Below are 14,374 nucleotides of genomic sequence, written 5' to 3'. Positions count from 1 at the left end.
AGCTCCTCAGTTTGCCTCACAAGGGCCGAGTGCACCCCGCTTGCCAACAGCGCTCGGCAGACCGGATGGTCACCCATCCAAGTGCTAGCCCAGCCCGACAGCGCTTAACTTCGGTGACCTGAGGGAACCGGTGTGACCACTGCGGCAAAGCCGTTGGCTGTTCATACATTACCGAAGTTAAACTAGTGGTAATTTTTATAATTGTTCTTAAAGCATAAAAATCGACCTTTTTTTTTACTTTACAGATATACGTAATGTCTTCCACTCGAGTTTGGCCTTGTTGATGGAGACAGTAATACAAGATACAGCGAGCAGGGATGAATAGAAATGCGAATTTTTGATTTTTCTGAAAGAAGTGAACTGTACGTGTTGCGAAGATTATTGGACAGAAATAGGTAGGAAGATCGTGAACCGATTGGAAAGAGAAGGAGAAAAGCTGGGAGACAGGACCCCTGATGTGTATAGAAAATGGAGTATCGTGTCATGTGGCTGTAGGTAGTGAAGATTTTGCTGCGATATTGTGTGGAAAGGGTGCATGCGTGCGTGCGTGCGTGCGTGTGTGTGTGTGTGTGTGTGTGTGTGTGTGTGTGTGTGTGTGTGTAAGGTTGGGGGATGTGCAGGTATAGGGGCAGCAGAGACAAGCCATGATAATCACATTGAAATGTTTGGGTGGTTGGTGTCAAGTTTGCAGGACATTAAGGAAATCGAAAGTATTCAGTGTGGGAAAGGAAATGGGGCAATTAATAATCTAATACAGGATTGGAGTGTTGGAGAAGTGACGGACATGGTAGGCGTGGCGGCAGGGAAAGATAGTCGAGGATTTGGAAGAAGTGACAGACTGGGAACTCAAGAGACATTGACATGAAACAGGAGAGGACTTGATTCGAGTTTTATAGCTGTGAAGGGTTGCTGCAGTTAGTACTTTTAAACCTTTGTCGATATTTTCTTAACTGCATTGCCACAGAACATTATGCCATAAGACAGTGTCAAGTATACAATACAAAAATTTACGCTAGCAAAGCCGTCTCTAAGACAATGTATTGATAGTGCGAAACAGAAGTAACTGACTTTTTAGTTTAACTTATTCACATACTAATGCCACCTCAGTTTTTTATCCATCTCATCTAAGAATTTCGTACAGGTAGCTTATAATATCTGCAAGTAACTTCTACTTGTATGAATGTGCATTGGATAACTTTTTGTAAGGTTCTGAGTAGATACGTTTTATTTTTGAACCAGTAGAAACCTTATTCCTGTAATATCCTGCTTGTGTCTGGTATGCATGTCTGTGGTCCCTTTACAAAAATACACCCTAAGCAAAAGAAAACGACGTACCACGAAGGAATTATCCGAATGACTCGGATATCAGTAGATGTGATGTGCATGTACACACAAGCAATGGTTGCAATTTAAGAAAAAAAATGATGATTTATTCAAGAGAAACAGCTTCACAACTTGAACAAGTCAATAATGCGTTTATGTATCTGTGACCCTTAAATGCAGACAGTCACTCGGCTTGGCATCCATATTCCACTCTATTATTGCCCTTCATAGCAAGCCATCCTGAGCTTATATTTCAGCTTGATAATGCCTGACCGCAGCCCGCACATGGCGAGAGTTTCTACTGCTTGTCTTCGTGTTTGCCAAATCCTGTCTTGTCCAGCAAGGTCGCTGGGTCTCTCCCTAACTGAAAACTTTCGGAGCATTATGAGCAAGGTCCTCCAACCAGCTCGGGACTTTGACGATTTAACGCGCCAGTTGGACAGAATTTAGCACAATAACCCAAGGAGGGTATCACCTACTAATGCGACTTGTTTTTATTTTTCTGTCCGTGTAAAGAGCTTCCCTCTAACGCCATAATATTTTAGTTTCCTCAAGTAGAATTTCACGATGTAGACGATCCAAGGCCTTGATAAGTTCAGAGATAATTTTTCTTCTTTAGCCTTACGTTAGCAGAGTTTGTGAGACGATATTTCGTTTTCTCTGTAGAGAATCCCTACAGAAACCGAAGAGAACGATATAGTGTTGTAAGCTACCTTCCCAATTATTACTGAGAACACAGGAAGAAGTTAAATATGTCTACAATTACAGGTCACTTTTTTATCTCCTCTTTTTATGAATAGATGGTACTATTGAATACACTCCTGGAAATTGAAATAAGAACACCGTGAATTCATTGTCCCAGGAAGGGGAAACTTTATTGACACATTCCTGGGGTCAGATACATCACATGATCACACTGACAGAACCACAGGCACATAGACACAGGCAACAGACCATGCACAATGTCGGCACTAGTACAGTGTATATCCCCCTTTCGCAGCAATGCAGGCTGCTATTCTCCGATGGAGACGATCGTAGAGATGCTGGATGTAGTCCTGTGAAACGGCTTGCCATGCCATTACCACCTGGAGCCTCAGTTGGACCAGCGTTCGTGCTGGACGTGCAGACCGCGTGAGACGACGCTTCATCCAGTCCCAAACATGCTCAATGGGGGACAGATCCGGAGATCTTGCTGGCCAGGGTAGTTGACTTACACCTTCTAGAGCACGTTGGGTGGCACGGGATACATGCGGACGTGCATTGTCCTGTTGGAACAGCAAGTTCCCTTGCCGGTCTAGGAATGGTAGAACGATGGGTTCGATGACGGTTTGGATATACCGTGCACTATTCAGTGTCCCCTCGACGATCACCAGTGGTGTACGGCCAGTGTAGGAGATCGCTCCCCACACCATGATGCCGGGTGTTGGCCCTGTGTGCCTCGGTCATATGCAGTCCTGATTGTGGCGCTCACCTGGACAGCGCCAAACACGCATACGACCATCATTGGTACCAAGGCAGAAGCGACTCTCATCGCTGAAGACGAAACGTCTCCATTCGTCCCTCCATTCACGCCTGTCGCGACACCACTGGAGGCGGGCTGCACGATGTTGGGGCGTGAGCGGAAGACGGCCTAACGGTGTGCGGGACCGTAGCCCAGCTTCATGGAGACGGTTGCGAATGGTCCTCGCCGATACCCCAGGAGCAACAGTGTCCCTAATTTGCTGGGAAGTGGCGGTGCGGTCCCCTACGGCACTGCGTAGGAACCTACGGTCTTGGCGTGCATCCGTGCGTCGCTGCGGTCCGGTCCCAGGTCGACGGGCACGTGCACCTTCCGCCGACCACTGGTGACAACATCGATGTACTGTGGAGACCTCACGCCCCACGTGTTGAGCAATTCGGCGGTACGTCCACCCGGCCTCCCGCATGCCCACTATACGCCCTCGCTCAAAGTCCGTCAACTGCACATACGGTTCACGTCCACGCTGTCGCGGCATGCTACCAGTGTTAAAGACTGCGATGGAGCTCCGTATGCCACGGCAAACTGGCTGACACTGACGGCGGCGGTGCACAAATGCTGCGCAGCTAGCGCCATTCGACGGCCAACACCGCGGTTCCTGGTGTGTCCGCTGTGCCGTGCGTGTGATCATTGCTTGTACAGCCCTTTCGCGGTGTCCGGAGCAAGTATGGTGGGTCTGACACACCGGTGTCAATGTGTTCTTTTTTCCATTTCCAGGAGTGTATTTCAGCATTTCAGGAAACACATCGTGAGTCATCGATTGATCAAAGGGATGTTCAAGCAAGGGGGGGGGGGGGGGAGGGAGGGGAAGACTATAAGGTCAGCACAAGAATTTAGTACGAGAGTTGGAAATTTATTTACAAATGTTGAAATGTGTGTGTATTCCTATGGGATCAAACTGCTGAGGTCATCGGTCCCTAGACTTACACACTACTTAAACTAACTTATGCTAAGAACAACACACACACCCATGCAAGAAGGAGGACGTAAACCTCCGGCGGGAGGGACAGCGCAATCAGTGACATGGCGCCTCTAACCGAGCGGCCACTGCACGCGGCATTTATTTACAGGTCGTACAAAATAGATAAGTGTTTCAAAGTTTTACTGACCTTCAAAGTAGTCACGAGCATTCCGTATAACCCGTTGCCAGCGATGTGGAAGTTGTAGGATACTCTTAGCAGTGCCAGTTGTGTTGACAGTTCGAGCGGCATGGTCATTGCCCGACTAGTTTGTAGCAGTTCTGAAGCGAATGCCGTGAAGTGTTTCCTCCAGCTTAGAAATCGAGTTGAACTCACGAGGGCTCAAGTCAGGGGAGTGCAGTAGGTCGTACAGCACTTAGCAGCCCTATCAGTCAAATAAATCAGCGACAGCTTGCACTGTACTTGCTTCAGCATTGTCCTGCAAAATGATGGTCAGGTCCCGCAGAAAGAGTCATCATTTCTGGCTCTATGCTGTTCAATTCTGGAACACAACCTACGACCAGCTTAGAGACAGAAGTGATGACACTTTCTGAACGACCTGACCATCACTTTGGAGGACAATGCTCAAGCACGTCCAGTGCAAGCTGTTACTGATTTGTTTGACTGATGGGGCTGCTGAGTGCTATACCACCTACTGCACTCTCCTGGCTTAAGCCCTCGTCAGTTCAACTCGATTTATAAACACTTCACGGCATTCGCTTCAGAACTGCTACTAATTCGTCGGACAATGACCGTGCCGCTCGAACCAGCACTGCTAAGAGTCTCCTACGACTTCCACATCGCTGGCAACATGCTATACACAATGCTGGTGACTACTTTGAAGGTCAGTAAAACTTTGAAACACGGATCTATTTTGAACGAGCCGTAAGTGAATAGTTGCCACTGTTAAAGTTCCAACCCTCGTACATTGCCTGAGATACCATCGTAGCATTATGAGTGACAAGAGTTTTGTGATCTCTTTAACAGCTAAATTGGCAAAGCAAGTGACGGAATAAGCAATGTCTGTCTCAGTAGCTGTCACGGATCTGTTTTTGAAGGAAGGAAGATTTGTATTCTTTTCAAGCACAACCGCAGCAGCTGTTGAGTATTCCTTTATTAGTACAACCGGTTTCGCAACATAATATTGCATCTTTAGGTACAATATAATTCATTTACAGGGAAACATAGAGATTATTGGATGCCCATATCACTCTCACAAGGGGAGGCCGCCAATTGTGAAATTCAGATTCAATTCATACTGCGCATAATAAAAGCCCATGGCCAGAGGTGTAATGTGGCAAAGCACCAAGATGCACTTCTCAGCCGTTGTCGAGAAAATCGACAGTTAAAAATAAACCGTTGCTGTGAAATACTCTCTACGACTAACAATTTTCTACAGCGTCGTGGCGCAGCGGTAAGCGCTCGGGTTCGTAATCCGAAGGTCGCCGAATCGAATCTCGTGCCATGCAACCTTTTTTTTTTTTTCGTATTTGTTTTTTGTAATTCAAATGTGTGTATATATATATATGCACACACACACACACACACACACACACACACACACACACACACATATATATATATATATATATATATATATATATATATATATATATATATATATATATATATAAATAATTCCCGGCAATCAGTTGCAACAATTATGCATATAATAAGTTGTTGAAAGTCGTTTGTCGTGGAAAAACTGGCGACTTCGAACATCATTATGTTTTCCCCAAACAAAGTTGTATTTCACAAATGTTATTAATTGTCTTCATAATGTTAACCACGTATAGTTAACGGAAGACGTAGAAACGATATTCCGAAACGAATACGTATAGCGTAAGTCACACGTTTGAATTAGAATAGAAACCCCACGAACACAAATTTGCTGTGGCAGGTATGAAATATAAACTCCGTTACTCGCTCGTTACACTTGAAGGACAGATGTTGAATGGGCCGAAACGAGCCGCCGCATAACAGCGTAGTTGCCTGCTAACTTCGAAAGAAGGTAGATGCGGTCCCTAGCGCAACTTATAACATCGTCGAAAATCAGTGCGGACGTGAGAGCTTTGGTACACCCTGTTAAACAAACGGAAAAATGGAGGCGGTACAATTGGAGAGCGATCCGCCTTCACCAACATGCATAAGCAATTTATTAATAGTTTATATATATATATATATATATATATAAACTATTAATGAATTGCATATGCATGTTATATTTGAATTACAATAAACTAATAATAAAAAAATGTTGCATGGCGCGAGATTCGATCCGCCGACCTTCGGATTACGAACCCGAGCGCGTACTGCTGCGCCACGACGCTGTGGAAAGGTGTTAATCGTAGAGAGTATTTCACGGCAACGGTTTCTCATAACTGTCGATTTTCTCGACAACGGCTGAGAAGTGCATCTTGGTGCTTTGCCACATTACACTTCTGGCCATGAGCTTTTATTATGCGCAGTATGAATCGAATCTGAATTTCACAATTGGCGGCCTCCCCTTGTCAGTGAAGTTGTATTAAGACGTCCTTAAACTATCATTCCTTTTAAGGACGTTTTAATACAACTTGAATGAGAATGATGAGGGCGTTCAATAATCTCTATTTATGTTATAAATGATTTGAATACATACCTGATGATGCAATTTTAGCTGCGAAGCTGGTTGTACTAATAAAGGATCATACACCAGCTGCTCCGGCGTTGTTTAACAAGAATCCATTGTTACAGCTGTGGTTGGCTACAATATAAAGGAAGATTTGTGTTTACCCTCCCGTCGAGACGGGGCGTAAGCTCGTATTAAAGATAGATGGGGAAGAAATCTACCGTGCCCTTCCGAAGAAATCATTCCGGCATTTGCTTTAAGCACTTACGTAAATCACGGTAAACCTAATTCAGGATAGCCACACGGGGATTTGAACCGTCGTCCCCTCGAATGCGAGTCCAGTATGTTAACCACTGTATTAGTTTCCTCGATAAATGTTTTCGATTATACAATTCTGTCCTCGTGTTTTCTGTGCTGCTAGGGAGAATCTAGTGTATCCGGTGGCTGAAGATTTTGATTTAACATGTTGTCACGGCTAGTCATCAGAGAGACAAAAAGCATTTGTTTTATCGAGTTTACTCGTTTCATGCCTAATAATGTTCCAATTTGTCCTTGGCTTGTTCTTATGATATTTATTTTTTTTGTGTTCTGTACCTCATTACTGCTTTTTTGATAACACATTGAAAAATTTTGCAGCATTGTTTGCAGTGTATTTTCAAGTGTTGATTGGGGCTAGTCTCCTATGTCAAAAAAAGCTGTCTCTTCCTAACGCAAAATAATTTGATGTCAGATGTTATTCACACTTTTTCTCCTCTTGGATTGTAATTGTCTCTGGCTTGCTACAAAAAGCTAGAACCATTGTTTTGTAAGAATATTTTTTGGGAAATAATCAAATTTCTCATCTATCGAGTTTCGTTGGCAAAATTTCCCGCAAATTCTCACTCGATAGTCTAGCTCAATCAGCATTTATCATTATGCGAAATTGTACTTTTCCCTTCATAGTTCAAACTCGTTGCTGCAATTTGATGATTATGGTCAGATAAACCATTGATTATAGTGCTCACATCTATTTTGTGAAAACAGTTCAATTTAGAAGTAAATTATCAATCACTGTTCCATCATGCCGTATTCCTGTTGGGAATGTACTGTGTGTATCAAACCGAAGCTGACCACCAGTAGCTCTAGAAGCCATAGATGAGAAGTATCCGAGATTAAATCAATATTGAAACTTCCATATATAGTCATTTCTCAGTTATTTCTACCAAGTCTCGCTGTTACTCCCTCAAACTGCTTTATGAAGTTTAAACATTTCCTGTTTTGTGACCTGTAAACTGTTTGAGCTGCTACCCGGCATCACTGAAGTGCAACACTCAAATAACCATTCAATGCATTACTTATTTAGGTCTCTGGCCTGGGACTTTATTCTACTTTGTGTGAACAGACTTTCCTCCTTATGTCTGCAATAAAGTAATAGTAACTTGTATCCGTTGAAGTACTTCCGTTCAATCTACATGACTTCCATATAATGTTCTCTCATTCACAGATAACTGTAGAAAAATCTCTTAAAACCTTTCACTTTACTGTAATGATATAAGTAGCTTACATTTTTATTTAACAAGCTTATTCTGTTTCTAAGTAAAAGACGAAATGCCTTAAGTTGGAACATAAGCTCGTTAAGGAGGCCTGAAACCACTGTGTAAACTCTGAGCACGTTTTATGTCATCACTTTGTTTGTTCGCTGTCCGATCCACAGGGTTAGTGTCCTCTGCATTTTTGGTTACAGGATTTTTAATGAAATTTGCACATACTTGTATGACCTAACAATTTTAAATATTTCATTTTTCTGTAAATTTGTTTAGCACAGTAGCGCCTAAGTCAATAAAGATACTTCTCCTCATATCTGATGCCTCCTCTCCACCCTCTCTCCGTTCTGGTTTATGTGCATTTCCTAAAGTACTTTAAGTGATTCTTTTATCTATAGAGTTAAGTTATCCTAAGCTGTATGCCGTTTGCTGTCATCTACATGAGCGACGATTCGTTTGTGACTGTTCCACAAAGCTACACCCTATCCTCCCTTCATCTCCTTCCCAACAGTCTCCAAATGAATCACCTGATTTATTTATGTATTTTTGTTTTTACAATTTTGCTTCTAGTTTTTAATTTTCTTTATGTTTACAATTCTTCACATGCTATTTTTGTAATTAATTTGTCTGTCTTCTTGTCATGTATGCATCTAACGCCACTGCAAACATACATGCCACATGATGGCATGTATTGGTACTCAGGTTTGGAAACAGGAGCTTGTCATTAGCACCAACGTCAGTGACGTAATTATGTGACAATACTATGTATTAAGACATTTTATGTGGTATGGAAACTTAATTGTGAATTTTTAAAAGTATTTTGATTTTCAGTGCCACGTATATTTTATGCTTGTATATTCATGGGAATAATGTTTTATTTTGTCAGATGTTTGGATGATGGGCTATACCGAAAACTTGTCAGCAGATATAATTTTTAACACCAAGTGATTTGTTGATTTTAGCAATCTAATTAATCTTCTCAAAGTCCAAAGATTATTTATTTTTGCCCTTTCAGCTTTTAAGCTTGGCATTTTTAGTTTTCCCACAAATTGCTTCAACTAAGCAGGTATGTCTTTTGGAAAAATATGCTGTAAGACAGGTCTGGTGGATAGTCTGGAAATTACAAGGATTTGACAGGGGACTGGGTATACTGAATGTTTCTGGAAATTGTTTATGCAAGTAATCTCCTACCAGAAACATTCAGATTGTCTGTGTTTACTGAGACCATGCTAGAGGCAGCACATTACACTCACTGTTTTCTTATCACCTCATTTTACTGAGCGACATCTGATGGGCTGCAAGTACACACAGAGTTGGATAAGGACTTGCAGTAGTGTACTTGCCATCTGCGGTCTGTGGATATCCACAAAAACTATCCAGACATACGTGATTACTTGTCAATTTAACTTGCCTCTCCCTCCATACTACATTCCACATATCAATTTTGTCTACAGTGATGAGCTAGGTGTACTGCGTGGTCCTATAGCGAACTTTTACTCTTTCATGTATCTGAAGACGAATATCGCACTTACTCGCATCGTCGTGACATAGCAGAAGGGATGGTAGCTTGGAAGGTGTACATGAGCGAAATAGGCTACACAGAGACTTAGATTTTTAGCATTTTATTTTGATGAAGAAATGCAGCAAGAAACATTTAAATAGTGCAGTGAAATTTACATAGAGTGAGAGGCAGCAACACGGTTGTCACACCTGTAACAAAAGAAATAATTCGTTAGAGGAAAGTGAATACTTCCAGAAAGGAAAACATATACATGGTTACACAGCTTACAAACAAATCATTTATCCAAACGTCAACACTCTAAAACTCATCGTAAAGCAACAATAGAAATCTGCTACCTCAGATTTTGAGCCAAGGGCATTTCAGAAAATATAACAATGAAGTGCTGAGGTTAGCCGCAGAGAAGTCCAGGAAACGTCGTAAAGAGATATCTCTTTCCATATTCGCAGCTGTGAATCTAACTGCAATTTTTCAGGATCAACAAATGAAACAATGCACATTCTAGTATTGGCCATTCTTTACTTTTATTTAGTGAAAATAACGGATAATTTTCTAAACTTCGAGCATCTCTCTTATCTTACTCTCATAATTCATACGTGAAATAGACTATGGTGACAGTATAATAGTCGCACATTCTTCTTCGAATCCGAAGTCTTTAAATTTACTGAGCAGAGTTTCGCACAAACTACGTCGTCTTTCTTTCAAGGATTCCCTTCTAATTTCCTACAGGATTTCTGTTACACCTCCGTGTGGACTATAACGACCTATTACAACACAGCAGAACATCTGCGGGGTGGCACAGTAGTTAGCACACTGGACTCGCATTCGGGAGGACGACGGTTCAAACCCGTCTCCGGCCATCCTGATTTAGGTTTTCCGTGATTTCCCTAAATCGTTTCAGGCAAATGTCGGTATGGTTCCTTTGTTTGGGAACAATTTGTAGCGAATACATTCGAGAGTCCACATCTTTAAGCAAGCAGCTGTCGCGTGTATGCAAAGCTGAACATATTTCTGTGGAAAAACGTTTGAAAGGAGGCCATGAAGAGGTTAAACGAGCAAGGCTACTGTTTGTAACAAAGGTTTGTACCTAATCTCAAGAATATCTATGTAGAGATTAGAAAAGCGATGGTAGAAGCATAGACTAATATGAAACTTTTGTACTTCAGAAAGAGTTCCTGTGCTTTGAATCTCTTCTTTTTTGACTACAAACGTGTAAGTTCTACATCTCACACGTGTGCAGCGAATTCCAGAAAACAAGCAGAAATATGGTAAAATATTTAGGTACGCCAGGTACTCTGCGACTCGATAGAACATAATCCTTGCAGTGAATTAACTGACTGATGTCTACAAAAGAGTCAGCTGATATTCTGTGTATATCTTATGCATCGTGTCAGAACATATCAAGGCGTTCTTGCAACAAGCCTTTCGATGAGTTATTTTCAGTGTTAGTATTCATTATTTATCATCACTTCTAGGGCGAGATAACAAGTTGTGCGAACGATGGCGGTCATATCAAGACAAATTTCATTATGTACATCATGTCAATGTCGCATAGCAAAAAAATTTAAGAAAAAGTTACTACACCACTGAAGAAAACTGTAGATGAGGTGTGTTTGAATAACTTGGATAATCTATTCGGTATTAACTCTAATATTAGAACTAGCAACTGCAAACGTTTGCTTTTGCGTTGGTGCTCACCATGTTGGACTTAAGGAAACAGTCATTCACTTGGAGGTGGCAGAGCCCTTGGTGCCAGATGCGCAGTTTGTGCAGGTGCACGAGGGACCGCAGTTGCAGCTGGAGCCCTGGCAAGCTGGAAAACAAAACAGACCACTTCAGAACGTACTCAGAAAACACTGGGACAACACTGACAACCTCGGCGAATTTTACGTGTGTTTTCCTAACTTTGATATTCACAGGGAACAGAAGATTCAAGAAATTTAGATGTTACTGAAGTTAACATGTAATTTAGTGAAATGAAGACACTTGCGCTAAATGACTGGTTGTTAAGCCTAGATCGGTTAGAATATACTGTGTGTAACCACTGGAAAGCTCAAGCCCTGGAAATCTGAGGCAACCATCCTAACATCAAAAGTTGCTGAATGTGTTAGATTTGAATATTGACTGTTCACCAACCTAACCAGCATTAACATCGATTAATTATAGTACCAAAAAGGATGTCACGTCATTACTGCAGTCGGCCTCAGCCATATTTTAGAACAAGCACCCGATTTGATTCGCAGTAACCATAACGATCTGTTTCAAACGTAATTTCATGAATATTGCCGCCAAGCCATGACTAATAAGTGCCTGCAACACACTCAAGATCACAGACAAACTGATAAATCAAATGAATAATTTCTTATGCACTGCCTAAGGTCATGGTTTCTCGTACTATGAACATATTACAGCTGATGTTGTAAGAAGTTAACAGTCTAAACGTTACTCCAAAAAAGGAGTGGTGTGCTAGATGCAGCTTGCTTGGCATATCATACACACCTTGAAGAAGTGGTATTGTAACGTCAAGTCACACATCTACAAAGTGACAGCTCTTTGTATGAAAAAAAATTAGTCTTGTGCACTTATTATCAATGCATAAAGATGCCAGCTTACTGATTTACAAATGAAGTCCGTTATACGGTTTTCGCGACTTTTATGAATTAGCCATAAGCGTAAAATTATTTCGTCCATATAGGACAGCCTCATGATGATTGCGACTACCAATTAAAATAAATAAAACAATTATCATTTATTGTTCAGTCTCAATTGCACATTTTTAAAAAATTAAATTACATGTTTAGAACAATCTGGATCATCTTCAGACGTAAATAGTTGCTTCTTGTCTATTCAGAAACTCTTATCAGTGTACTCTGATACGAGTTTTTGAATAGACAAGAAGGTTGCTGATGCAACTACTTAGATCTGAAGATGATCCAGTGATCGAAACATATCATTTCACTTAAAACAATAAAAGGATTTTCAACTGAGACTGAACAATAAATCGGAAGTACTTTAAATACAAATACAGTTGCCGGTGCTCTTAAGACAAATATGTCAGCTACTGTGATAAATAAAACAGTTTTCTGGTCTGTAACCTAGTAATCACCAGATGTAGCGGTAATAAATGTGACTATTGCTACACTCTGTTGCAGGTAATAAAAATTTCAGTCTTTAACTTATTGTTAAAGTGCTAGGAAACAGTAGTTCATTTATCAACATTGTTCAGAAAACATTTTTATTGCCCACACTGGAATAAATAGGAACTTTGGGTGTGTATAGCGTAGGGCAGCACAAATAGTGACAGATTTATCGCTTTAGTGGGACATTGCAAAATGATTTGCTGAAAATATTGGAGTTGTCAGACATGACTGCAAAAGTGGCTAGCACCTCTCGAAAAGGAATTCTGATATAGATGTAGGTGCCTGAATGTTGGAACCCAAAATTTATTCGACATCGGATACCATCTCGAGGAAAATAACATAAGGTTGGCTGCTGATATTCTAAAAAGCTTGCAAACTGTCATCATCTGATGGCGTCAGACACTGCAGCGGTAGAAGTAGAGGTAGCTAAATTCGCGCCCAGTTTGTCCAGAAAAGATGACTAACAATGAAGATTTCTCCCCTGACTTTGACTTAACCTAACCGCTAGGAATAAACAAGCATTCGTGACTGTTGTTTACGTTAGTCATACCTATTCATCGATATCAGATATAAACTGAACTTCTTCATTACACTGTATTATACAGAAAAGAAAAGTGAACTTACTTGCTCCGGTTCCGCAGCAAGGGTCAGGCATGTTGACTGGCTGAGTGAGCGGCTCGAACTTTTCAATGAGAGATAGTGGCGTCTGTTGACGACTGGATGCCTACCGCCGGCCCGCCACTGCATATATAGATGGCGTCGCGACCTTGGTGCCGTGCGCAGCGATCTGCACCCGCGGTATGGGCCGCGAACTTCACGCGGAATCCCACGCCAAGTTACTCTAACGCTGCTATTGCCACCAGCCAGTCAGCGTCACGCGTATCAGCGGAGTGTGGGGGAGGGGAGGGGAGGAGGGGTTGCCCCGGTGACTGCTGTAGCACGGCACTCCGCGGTCGACCATGAGTCACGATTACGAGCAGAAAGCGGAAAACAGTCTCACTCTAGCAAAGCAGCGAACATTTACGGAAGCGGCGTCAGCGCCTTCAGTCACACAGGAGTGTGTACTCTAGCAGTAGCTTTCAAGTGTTACTTACATCTGAACTTAACCAGTCATCTTGAACCGTCGCGCGATTGTTTCGTGTTTGCAGAATACTAAATTAAATAGTATTTTTTCCTTTTGTTACGTTCGTCTTTGCGACCATATAAGGGACTCTCATCATTTAACCATAAGCAGACAATTATTTCGCGTCTAAAGAACAGCAGCATGAGGATTGTGATAGCTAATTAAATATCATATTTGAGCTCTGAGCTCAGTTTCCGTGCAAGCAGAAAATAATAATGAAATGCTTTTTTATTCCAGTCTCTGATCACAAATGAATTCTTTAGATAATGACCGGTTTCAGTCAGTAATGACCATCTTCAGATCTTTTTTACACCATGTCCTAAAGTGATAGACCACAATGGCATCGTCAAAACATATAAATGTAATCAGTATAGCATTGTCACATAGGGCTGATTGTATTTATATGTTCTGACGACGCCATTATGGCCGTATGGCTTTAGGACATGGTGTAAAAAAGATCTGAAGATGGTCATTACAGACTGAAACCGGTCATCGTCTAAAGAATTCATTTGTGATCAGAGACTGGAATAAATAAGCATTTTACAGTATTGGATCACTGTTTGTACAAGCGATTATGTCGCAGTTGGTGAAATAATAAAGAACTGAGGATGAGTCCCCCTTTTCCCTGTTAGACATAATATTGTCTTGTTTTATCAACAAGAC

At 41.6% G+C, this 14,374-nt stretch overlaps 1 long non-coding RNA gene across 1 annotated transcript; it reads right to left on the bottom strand.

Annotated features, from left to right (window-relative positions):
• Positions 1-9,535: 9,535 nt before the first annotated feature.
• LOC124805266 lies at positions 9,536-13,369 on the bottom strand. The gene is made up of 3 exons (XR_007017424.1): positions 13,213-13,369; positions 11,147-11,261; positions 9,536-9,639 (listed from the first exon to the last, which is right to left on the bottom strand). It is a non-coding gene; the product is annotated as an uncharacterized LOC124805266 (long non-coding RNA).
• Positions 13,370-14,374: the final 1,005 nt, after the last annotated feature.

The sequence above is a fragment of the Schistocerca piceifrons genome, chromosome 7, assembly GCF_021461385.2.
Source record: "Schistocerca piceifrons isolate TAMUIC-IGC-003096 chromosome 7, iqSchPice1.1, whole genome shotgun sequence".
NCBI classification, from domain to species: domain Eukaryota; kingdom Metazoa; phylum Arthropoda; class Insecta; order Orthoptera; family Acrididae; genus Schistocerca; species Schistocerca piceifrons.
Note: the sequence above shows the minus strand (reverse complement) of the source record. Positions and strands in the feature narration are given on the sequence as shown.